Source organism: Rhagoletis zephyria, unplaced genomic scaffold, assembly GCF_001687245.7.
Source record: "Rhagoletis zephyria isolate East Lansing unplaced genomic scaffold, Rhagoletis_zephyria_1.1 Rzeph_scaffold_00343, whole genome shotgun sequence".
In the NCBI taxonomy this organism is placed as follows: domain Eukaryota; kingdom Metazoa; phylum Arthropoda; class Insecta; order Diptera; family Tephritidae; genus Rhagoletis; species Rhagoletis zephyria.
Window position 1 is genome coordinate 243590 of NW_016157427.1, and position 11540 is coordinate 255129.

At 33.2% G+C, this 11540-nt stretch overlaps 1 protein-coding gene across 1 annotated transcript in view; it reads right to left on the reverse strand.

Annotated features, from left to right (window-relative positions):
• The window catches only part of LOC108359126 (forkhead box protein O), a 170167-nt gene extending 159082 nt beyond the window's left edge, over positions 1–11085 (reverse strand). Inside the window, exon 1 of the mRNA XM_017610804.1 lies at positions 10956–11085. The gene's annotated coding sequence lies outside the window, so the exon portion shown is untranslated. The remainder of the gene's footprint in view (positions 1–10955) is intronic.
• Between the last annotated feature and the right edge of the window lie 455 nt (positions 11086–11540).

Below are 11540 nucleotides of genomic sequence, written 5' to 3' on the forward strand. Positions count from 1 at the left end.
AGGTGGTAACTCTTAAAAAAAGTAGCCTATTTTTCAACGTAGCTCATAAGCTATCTGTGTGAAAACTTCCATGCAAATCAGTTGACTCGTTTATGCGTATTAATTAAATTAAACATTTCTAACAGGTGGCAACTCTTAAAAAAAGTAGCCTACTTTCTAACTTAGGTCATAATATATCTGTGTGCAAAATTTCATGCAAATCTGTTTAGTCGTGTCCGCGTATTAATTTATTTAAGCTTTTTTAACAGGTGGCAACTCTTCCAAAAAATTACCCTATTTTTTACTGTAAGTCATAAGCTATCTGCCTTCAAAATTTCATGCAAATCCATTCAGTCGCTTCCGCGTATTAATATAATGAAACTTTTTTAACAGGTGGCAACTCTTAAGAAAAGTTGCCTATTTTCCACTGTAGATCATAAGCTATCTGTGTGCAAATTTTCATGCAAATCCATTCAGTCGTTCCCGCATATTAAATAAATTAAACTCTTTTAACAGGTGGCAACTCTTAAAAATTGCCTATTAACCAATCTGGCCCATAAGCTATCTGCGTACAAAACTTCATGCAAATCCGTTCAGTCGTTTCCGCGTGATGATTTCCCAAACATCCAAACATACAAACTTTCACATTTATAATATTAGTAAGAAGTAAGATATTACGGTTTGGTGGTTGTCAGAAGGCATATGTATTTCCATTGCCGCCTTGAAAAACCTAACGACAGGGTATATCCGTGAAAAAGTTCTTGAAGTTCTCCAATGATCTGGCGTTTCACTGCACGGTTGATCGGACAACGAAATAAATTACAAGAACTTTTTCCTCTTCACTCCCTGGCGACGACAATTTCATTTTATTTTATTTCATTTATTTACTTTGTAAGTAAAGTAAAACTCGAAGTCTTTAAGCGTACTTCATAATAACAAAAATTTCAATTACAAGACTAAACTTAAGCTAATAGGCTTAGCTAATAGACAATAATATGAGTAAGCAGTGGCGGGCTGCGAAAAGTAAAATTTAGGTTAAATAAATTACGGCCACTGTGGTGTAGTGGTAAGCAGTGCGCGCTTCCACTCCGCAGCGCCTAGGTTCAAGCCCTGGTCAAAGCAACATCGCAAAAAAATTTAGAAAAAGGGTTTTTCTTAAAAGCGGTCGCCCCTCGGCAGGCAATGGCAAACCTCCGAATGTATTTCTGCCATGAAAAACTGCTTCTCATAAAAATACAATCGCCGTTCGGAGTCGGCGTAAAACTGGAGGTCCCTCCACTTCGTGTGACAACATCAAGGCACACGCCACAAATCGGAGGAGAAGCTCGGCCAAACACTAACATATGTGAAGCGCCAATCTATTATTATTAAATTACATCTAACGAGAAATTTTAAAACAAGTTTTGTTAAAAAGTTTTTTTGTTCATTTTAATCTTCAATCATAATATCTTTTTCATAAGATTATTTATAAATTATAATATATAAGAGTTACTCTTTTTTCGCCAACGCACACACTATGCAAGTAGTGAAGCCGTTCAAAATTATTTCAAATGAAAAAAAAACACGGAAGTTAATCATAATTATGCATTTATATGAGAAAAAAAGGCTAATTACAACGGATATTTAGGACCTAAAAACTTATTAAAAAGGGAAAACACAATTAATTTTTAAGCAAAAAACATAACCGACTTCAATTCTCATATAAATATATATATATATATATATATATATATATACATTTCATGATCCAATGATCGGATCTAAACCAGATTAGTATGGGACGAATAGGTTCCATACTACATACTCTTTTATTGCTTAGCCTTCATTCAATAAAGTGTATTGATACAAAGTGTTAAATTATTAAAAATTAAATAAGATATAAAATATGAACAGATATAAAGAATACTGGTTTTATTTTTATGTGGAGGTACTTGGGAGATTCGCAGCTTCTTTGATGTTTGTTTCCATCCCGACTATAAATTAAAGAAAAAATATAAGGCATTTAAAATGCAAGTTTCAGTGAAAAATCATACATGTACTTACTTTTAATTTCATTAATTAGTGCGTCTGTTTCTGGCTTGGGCTTGCCGTTGATAGATAACTAATGAAATTGCCTATTTATGAGGTCCCACATTGCAGCACAAGGCTCAACGTAGGCTATGTTAAAAACATTGTATGCTTAAAAGCGTATATCAACAGCTTCAATATTTAATGTTGTATTGTATTTCTATCCAGCAAATCCCTTCTTAAAAAGTTTAAAATTATATTATACGTCTCACAGCAGCCAACCAGTAATTTCAAAATGACACTCGGTAGGTACATAAAAATATGATGTACGTATGTTGTACGAATTTAAAAAACATGTTTCTGCATTAGAACATGTACGAAAGTATTAACGAATACAGAATTGTAGATTTCGTACATTTTAAAACCATACGTTTATATTACGAATGCCTTTCTACAATATACAAAATTATTCGTACAGAGATTTGACTAGAAATTTACGAATGTGTTTCTTAAAATAGTCGTAAGATTTCGTAAATTGTACTGAAAAAATGCCTTGTGAAAGTCTTTCCTATCTACGAATGGTTCGTAAAATCTTGTTGAGTTGTGAAAAATGTATTCGTATTATGAACGAAAGTTTCGTACCTACATTGTATAAAAACCAAGACTACGAAAGTTTTTCGTAGCAATTTGAGGAGATTTTATTTTCAGTGTAATTTGAAAATTAACGTAAATGGTTGCAACACTGATGAGCGGTCGGCGTCTTTTTATAGCAGTCTCAATGGTTGGAGAGGTTTGGAAAAGAGGCACGCAAGAAATGGCCTATTGTCAAGCATGGGCGTCGCCAGGATCGAATTTAGGGGGGAATTTACATATAAAAAAAATGCCTCGAAATTTTTATTTCGAAATTTTAATGTAGTTGATTGATTAATCCTTATTAATACACATCGATGGTCCTCTGCAATAACGACACAACTCAAAATTTCATATATTTCAGTAGAGCCAATTAAAGATTTTGTGTGTAATTATTCCGGATTATTTGCAGTCATTCTGTAGGGAAAATCATTAATTTTTCAAACTATGACTTTCTAAAGATTTAGTAAGTGTTGGACTGAAAAAATACGACATATGTAACAACTCGTAAAAAGTTAAATGGAAAAAATTCCACATAAAAGCATGACTAACCTAACGAGAGTTTTTGACTTGTGCCAATATTCACGATAAATGTATGTAATGTTCAGTAGTAAGGTTTGGCTACTTCGGTTTTGTGACAAAAGGCAAAACTGCGCCTATTCTGGATTGCTAACAACTAAGCCTATGTCGATTTTCCATAGAAAAATATGGTTATTTATAAACCTAATCCGGTATATAACTCAAAAACGTGAAATTTTGGGATGTGCCGCAATTACAGAGGACCATCGAAATGTGTAAACTAACTGGTAAATAGGGATGTTTTCCCCTCCCAAATCCGAGTCGGTCGAGAAATCTGAGTTTGGTTAAGAATTTTAATTACACTCTTGGTCCCTATTGTGATTCTACTTCCGGAACAATTTCGTGCTAATTGCACATTTCGACATGAAATTTTTTCTGAGATAAAGCTTGCCATTTCTAATCAATTTTGTTGCTGAACTTATCTGTGAAAACTATGCACAGCATTTTAAAATATATCGCTTGTCCTTTCACATTCCGCACAGTGTGCGTTTTGAACACTCCATGCGAATTAATCGTGGCGCTTTCGACAGAAGCAGAATTTTTATATGCCTTATATTAATACGCTCACATAAATTTTGTCTCCGTTCGTTTGGCGATTCTACCGAACCGATTTCAAAACCAAGAACACCGTTGGAAAGGCATTTTTCCGTAGTTGAGCAGAGTTTTTATGGTTTCACAATTGGTTGAAAAACCGTCGTTTAAACATTTTCGAATTGTGTATACATGTTGCTGCAACATGTTCAATTTGACATGTTTCGCCTGTTGCTTCACTACACATTTGAAATTAAGCTTCGAAATAAAGATAAATATGAAGATGAAGAAATCAAGTGATAACGATGAAGACAAAAAAGGAAGAAGGAAAAGTGAAATGAGATAAAGGCGAAAATGGAGACAATGACCGATACATAAGAATAAGGGTAACTGAAATGGTAAGAACATTTCTTGAATTTATGAAGTGAAACTTCTTTAGCGGCAGTTGGTTGGGAGTAAATCGTCAAATTCGAAGGGAATAATGCACATGGAAATGGTACTCAGCGGTTTAACATTTTGAGAATAAAAAAAAAACCAAGATGCCTAGAGGTTCAGGCAAAAACGACGATCAAAGTAAATTTAAACACTTTAAGGTAAAGGTGAGAGGAATATGCAAAAATAAAGATAAATATGAAGAAATGGATGAGGTGAAGATCGATATTGTTATCCATATAAAACTCGATATTTTTATCGATATAATAATCGATATTGCTATCGATAAAATAATCGATATTGTTATCGATACTGTTATTGATTAAATAACCGCTATTGTAATCGATATAATAATCAATATAATAATCGATATTGTTATCGATACAATAATGGATATTGTTATCGGTATAATAATCGATTAAATAATTGATTTATATTGTTATCGATATGTACAATAATCGATACTGATGATTGTTATATTTATCGATGAATTAATCGATTTTACAATCGTTGTATTTTTCTATATGTTTATGGATATTGTTATCGGTATTTTTATCGACACAGTTATCAACAGGGTTATCGATACACTAATCGGAACATGGAATGTGATCACATTACATGACATCACATCACATTTTATCACATGATATGAAGAGACATCACATGATATTACATCACATAATATGATATCACATCACACGATATCACGTGACATGACATTATATGATATGACATCACATTATATGGCATAACATCACATGACTTGACATCACATGATATGACATCGTATGACATGACATGGCATTACATGACGTGGCATCACATGATATGACATCATATGGTATGACATCATATGGCATGACATCAGAGGATATGACAACACATGACATGACATCCTATCACATCACATAAAATCACGTCACATCTTATCACGTCATCGCACCTCATCTCATCTACGTGAATAGAAAAAGAAAAGGATATAAGCAAAGATGTGAAAGATAAAAACAAAGATGAAGACCAAGGTAAAGTTACCGATTTCAAATCCAAAAACACCGTTGGAAAAGTAATTTTCTGTAGATGAGGAGAGTTTTTATAGTTTCGAAATTGGTTGAAAATCGTCGTTTAAAAATTTCCATATTTGTGTATGGTTGTTTTTGCAACCTATTCAATTTAAGCGGTTTCGCATTTGGTTTTACTTCGTATTTGAAATTAAACTTTGAAATAAAGATAAATATGAAGATGAAGAAACAAGTGATAACGATGAAGACAAAAAAGGCAAAAGTGAAGATAAAGTTGAAAATTGAGATAAAGGCGAGAATGGAGACAATGAGAAATACATAAGGTTAACAGAGCTGAAATTTTCCGATAGGAATCGAAATAAAATCAGCCATAAAGGTTACTGAAATTTATCGAATCATCGAAGTTTATAATTATCGAAATTTATCCATGCTTATTAAGTTATCGCACCGTATCGAATTATTCAAACCGATCAATGTTTACTGAGTTGTCGAAATTTATAGACACAGAAACTAAGTTGTCCAAATTTACGGATAGTTATCGAGCTATAAAAACATGTGGGATTAACGAAATTTGTCAAGTTAAAGAAATGTATCAAGTTATCGATATTTATTGAATGATCATTATTTATAGACTTAACGAAATATATCGAGGTGACGTAATGCATGGAGTTCTTTCAACTTACAGAGTTATCGATAATTATTGATCTACTGAAATTGGTTGGTTCAACGAAGCGAAGTTTATGGAATTTTCAATATATATCGATTTATCGAAATTTCAAGATTATATAAGCTTATCGATTTATCACTGCTTATCGAATTTTATCGAGTGTAATGAGATATCAAAATATTTCGATAGCTTTCGAAAAATGTGGAGATGTCAAAAGTAAAAATTTATAAAGGTATCCAAAGTTTTTACATTTTTGAGTTATCGAAATTTATCGAGCCATCGAATTTCACATTTATCGAAATTGGTCGAGTTAACGAATTTTGTTAGGTTATCGAATTTTAGTGTTCTTGAAATTCATCGAACTATCGATATGTATCAAATCATTGAAATTTATCGATAAACTTGAATGTATCGGGTCAATTCCAAGTCCTGCCGAGGTCCTCCAAAGACCAACAGAAGATTTTCCGGTTAGTTAATTTGTACCGTATAAGTTTTGCTACGTGTTAAGTTAGAAAACCTCTCCAAGGCTTCTAAAACTAGAAAAACTGTCGAATTTCGACAGTAACTTGCACTCTAGTATGCCTTATTGCCTTTCACGGAAAAATATTGCAATTGAGCCACAATTACTCCTTGACCTTAAAAAAATTGTTCTCCGAAAAAAACATGCAAAATCAATCGGATTTATTCAAAAAAAAAAAAGATTGTGTTTTTTATTATACTAATATTATAGATTATGAGACGAGCAACACGATTCCACTGCCCAAAATTTGAAAAAAATTTGAAGACCTTAATTAAAAAAATGTATTACTTATTGCATTTTTTTTGCATGCAGCTGTGCATCCTTCATAGAATTTTATATCCCTCGGGCAACAATTGCGTTTTAGTGGAATTCAAGACCTTTAATTTGAGCTAAGGTAGAAGTTTCTAGGCCCACTAGGAGCCAAGTTATAACAATTTTAAGCCAAACTTCGAAACTGCTGTACTAGTTTTTACTCCGAAATTATAAAAAAAAATTGCGTAAAATGTCGAATGAAATTTCGAAGTTTAACTTCAGAATCGTTATAATTTGGCTCTGAAAGGGCCTAGAACCTTGGCTCAAATTGAAGGTATTGAACAGCACTAAAATACACTACGTGTTCGAGGAATATAAAATTGTGTGAAGGATACATATCGGCATGCAAATCATAAAAATTGCAATATATAATGCATTTTTCAAATTGAGAGGTTACAATTTTTTTCGTTTTTCAAACAGTGGAATCGTATTTCCCGTCTCAAGATCTATAATATTAGTATAATAAAAAATACAAAACTTTTTTTGGAATAAATCCGTTGGATTTTGCATGTTTTTTTAAGGTCCAGGAGTAATTGTGGCTCAATGGCAATATTTCCCGTGAAAGGAAATTACATTAGCCTTCGAAACCATGTTGCTTCTGTCGAAATCGCTACGATTAATTCGCATGAAGTGTTAAAAAGTACACTGTGTGCCGTCGAGTTAGCTCGAACATCTTATTTTTCAGTTGAGAAATGTACTTTTGAAATTTTTAAATCACTACGGTGTATTTTTCTCAAAAACATATGATTCAAAACATATGATTTATAAAAATATAATTCATTTATAAACTATATATTATATAATAAAATAAAATGTCATAATACTTGGGCGTACAAAATTTTTGATTCTTGTTTCCCCTTCAGTATTTAGCTCAAGATTTATTTAAAGATCTTCGTTAAAGACAAAAATTAATCTCGTATTGCTAGAGACCTGATAACCCAAGATAATTTTTAAGTTCTTAAAGACTTTACTCTACTCAAAGCTTCGTACAGTTCGTAATTAATAATTAATTATTATTATTAATAATTAATTAATATTACAATATAGATAAAGTAATGTATATGTTGAATTACAAATCATATATTCTAAAATAAAACAAAAGGTAAGCTTATAACCACTATTCTTTATCACGCTTGGAAGAAAAAAAGTGAAATATAAGTTTTTTGAAGTTGCCAATGTGCAACGCGTTCTTCAAGGACAGTGGAAGGGAGTTCCAGAGCCTTACCGCATTAATAAAAAACAATGCATAAATAGTTAAATCTCGGAAGAATAAGACCTGACGAACGGGTATTCTTGGAGAACTCAAGTTTATTATACAAATATTCCGGGATCTTCGTGATAAATAATTTGAACATAAAAATGCAATAACGCGCGTTCAGGAAATTTTGTAAATCACAGCCAAGTAGGTATAGAATTACGCATAGAAGAGAGATAATCGTATTTCTTTAAACCAAATCACTGGCGGATCCAGCGGGGGTGTTTTAATATGGCGCATATGCATGTATAATATGGCGTCTATGTATTAAAACACCCCCCTTGGGTCCGCCACTGACTGACACGTAGTTTAACCCCAAAACCCCCCCGCTGGATCCGCCACTAAACCAAATACTTATCTTGTGGCAGAGTTAATGGCGATTTTCAATTTTTGGAATGAGTGGGAATCTAATTTGCCGTAAACGTTTTCAAAGTACGTGATGTAAGGAACAATTAAACTTGTAATTAACTTTTTTTAGTGGCTACCGGTACATAAGGTGAAGTTACTCTAAGACATCGTAGAGTAAAAAATATTTTACTCACAACTTCATTAACATGATCATCACACGCAAGTCTAGAGTTAATAACGAAACTCAAATTTTTTGCTTTGTCAACTAATTTAAGCTGGTTGGCACCAATAAATAAGTTGGGAACATCAGATGCCGACAATTTATCTTTAGTGATAGGTATTTTACAAGATTTTTGAGCATTGGGGCAAAGTAAATTTTCCCTAAACCATGCTAATATTGAGCTTAAGTCCTCGTTAAGTTGTTGACAAATATTCTGAATCGATCCAATTTTATTATAAACATTCAGCTGGACATCATCGGCATAGGCATGTAAGCGCGTATGAGCGCAGGTGCTGAAAATCTCGTTTATGAAAATGCTAACCAATAGGGGGCCCAATATGGATCCCTGAGGAACACCAGAGTACATATGTACGAGGTTAGAACAATTATTGCCGATTTTCACTTTTTGAAACCTGTCGCTCAAATAGCTCTCTATGAGTTTTACTGCCATATTGCTAAAGCTGAAATACTTAGCGAGTTTTTCACACAATAAATTATGGTGTACAGAGTCAAAATAGTGTTAAATGACTTTGATCGAATGGCTGACGTATATCGTCTAAGACTTTAAAACAGCAGTAGAACAGGAGTGACAAGCTCTGAACCCACTCTGCAGAGGGTTTATTTTTATGAATGAATTCAGATATTTGTTAAAAGCATCTTAAACACCTTAGAAAATCTTGTTAATATACTTATGGGCCAGAATTCACAAATCAGAGAAGCACCAGATTTTTTGGCTATTGATGTGACATTTGCTACTTTCCAATTGGATGGAATGTACGAAGTGGTTAAGCAGTGATTAAGTGTGTGTGTAAAGCAGGCGAGAATGTTAGGAAAAATTAATTTGACAAACTTGATCGGAAGCTCGTCATTCCCCACAGCATTAGATTTAATACCACATACACACCTGGCCACTTCCTCCTCGCAAAAGGAACTAACTTGAAATGTCGAGAGAGAGTGTTGGTCAGAAGACTAAGAAGTGGTCTTTGCTACAGACGTGTAATTACACAAGGAACTACTTGAAGCAAAAAAAAAATATTGAGTTCATTGGGATCAAGTGAGCAGGCTATTTCTGAGCTTGACCGCACGCCAAGCCTTTTCAAATTTGCCCAGAGCTGTTTAGAAGGCAACGAAATGTTGAGCTTTGAGCAGAAGGAGTTCTTCTTAGCTAGCCGTACAGAAATAGTAGCCGAATTCCGAGTAGAGCTGTAAAACTATCGACAGTGACGCCATTCGATAGTTTGAAAAATACTATCGAAATTTCCGATAGTATCGTATACTATCGTGTTGTATATGTAGGGAAACTTCAGCTCCGAACAAAGTGTGTATAATATATACATATGTACATATGTTAATATAAATATTGCACATAGGTAAGTATAAATATTACATCTTAAGCGTGAAATTCTAAATATTTTCATTTGTTCAATTTACAGCGTCACTTATTTAAGTAAAGATCACAAAATTTCAATGCACCGGCATACTATCGACTATCACCCAAAAACAATCGATGTTTTTCAAAAAATAAAATTATAGATACTATCGATAGTACAAACGATAGTTTTGCAACTCTATTGCTGAGGAACGCTTAGGCTGGGGTAAATATAGGAAGATCGGCGTCGTTTCTGTTTCAGATACGAATTCGAGGCACTCCCTCTATGGAAGTTTTTAAATTTATAATAAGCGAAGATCTATACACTTATTCACAATATTGGAATGCCACGACTTTTAGAAAGCACAATAGGCGAGAAATCTCTTAAAATCTAATCAACTCGAAGACTCGTCGCTGTACTAACGCCACATATAAACCGAAATCTGCTTTTTCACATGCTTTACATTTAAACCTTCATATCTGTCCGAATTGTTGTTTTAGCTAACCAATTCCAGAGAAATTTTTTACTTTAACAATCTCCATTTTGGATTTTTATTTTTTAAAATTACAATCTGTAAAATGCAAGACCCGGAATAATAATTACTTGAAAGGACTTTTATAATATAAGTCGTTGAATAATAATTATAGACGACTCGAAAAATGTGTATCATAATATAATAATTATTGATTGTTTTTTATTCTTTTCTCTTATATTACATAGTTATGTCTCAGGTAAAATCTGATGTTTTGTAGAGTTTTGTGTCAGAATTTTGAACAGAATTTAATGCAGCTTTTTCTAAGCAAATGCTTACATACAACTTTCTGCAAACTGGCTCTATTGCCAATTTAATTCTTTTTATATTTAGTACACATATTCTAAAACTCTTTTATGCAACCAATGACCTCATTTCCTATATTTGGATATCATTGCGATTGCTCAAAAAAATTTGGCTAAGTTTTGATCCCAGAATTCATACATTTGTCGGACATTTAGAACGATTAATTTGTGTTATATATGCACGTATGTGCATATGTATGCACGTAATTTTATCTTAGTTCATTTTATAATTTTTAAAAACCAACTAACCGAACGGTCTGCAGAGGTCAAACATCCAACACTTTTCACGATACACAGACGGTGTCTTAAATGCCTAAGACATAATTCGAGCTTAGACCGCGACGTAATGCTAGTAAAATAAAACCGCATACTGGCTGCGATCTATAGTGGTACACTGCTACCAAAGGCTAGCAAAGGGCTAGCAAATGTCCGGCTGTGTCCTTTTTACCAATGGTAGTGGTAAAAGCTAGTGTTGGTGGTAAAGGTGGCTACTACATATGCAACATTGCCCAGGCTATAAAGTGCGTATTCAAAAAGCGGGTTGAATAGGGTCGATTAGCATATATATACATATACATACATCCTTATATGCATACATGCATTCTCGTATGTATGTATGAATATACTTACATATGTATGTATGTGATTAAGGCAGTAGCTACCCTGCAGAAAAAAATTATCAATTGATTAAAAAGGACCCACTTGTAGTTAACTTTGTTTGTTTTTATATAACTTGTAGTTAGCTACAAAAAGCTAACTTGAAACTAGTTGACAAGTAATGCAGGAGATAGTTTTCTTTAAACCCATTTCTATTTAAATATCCTGCACTTCGCA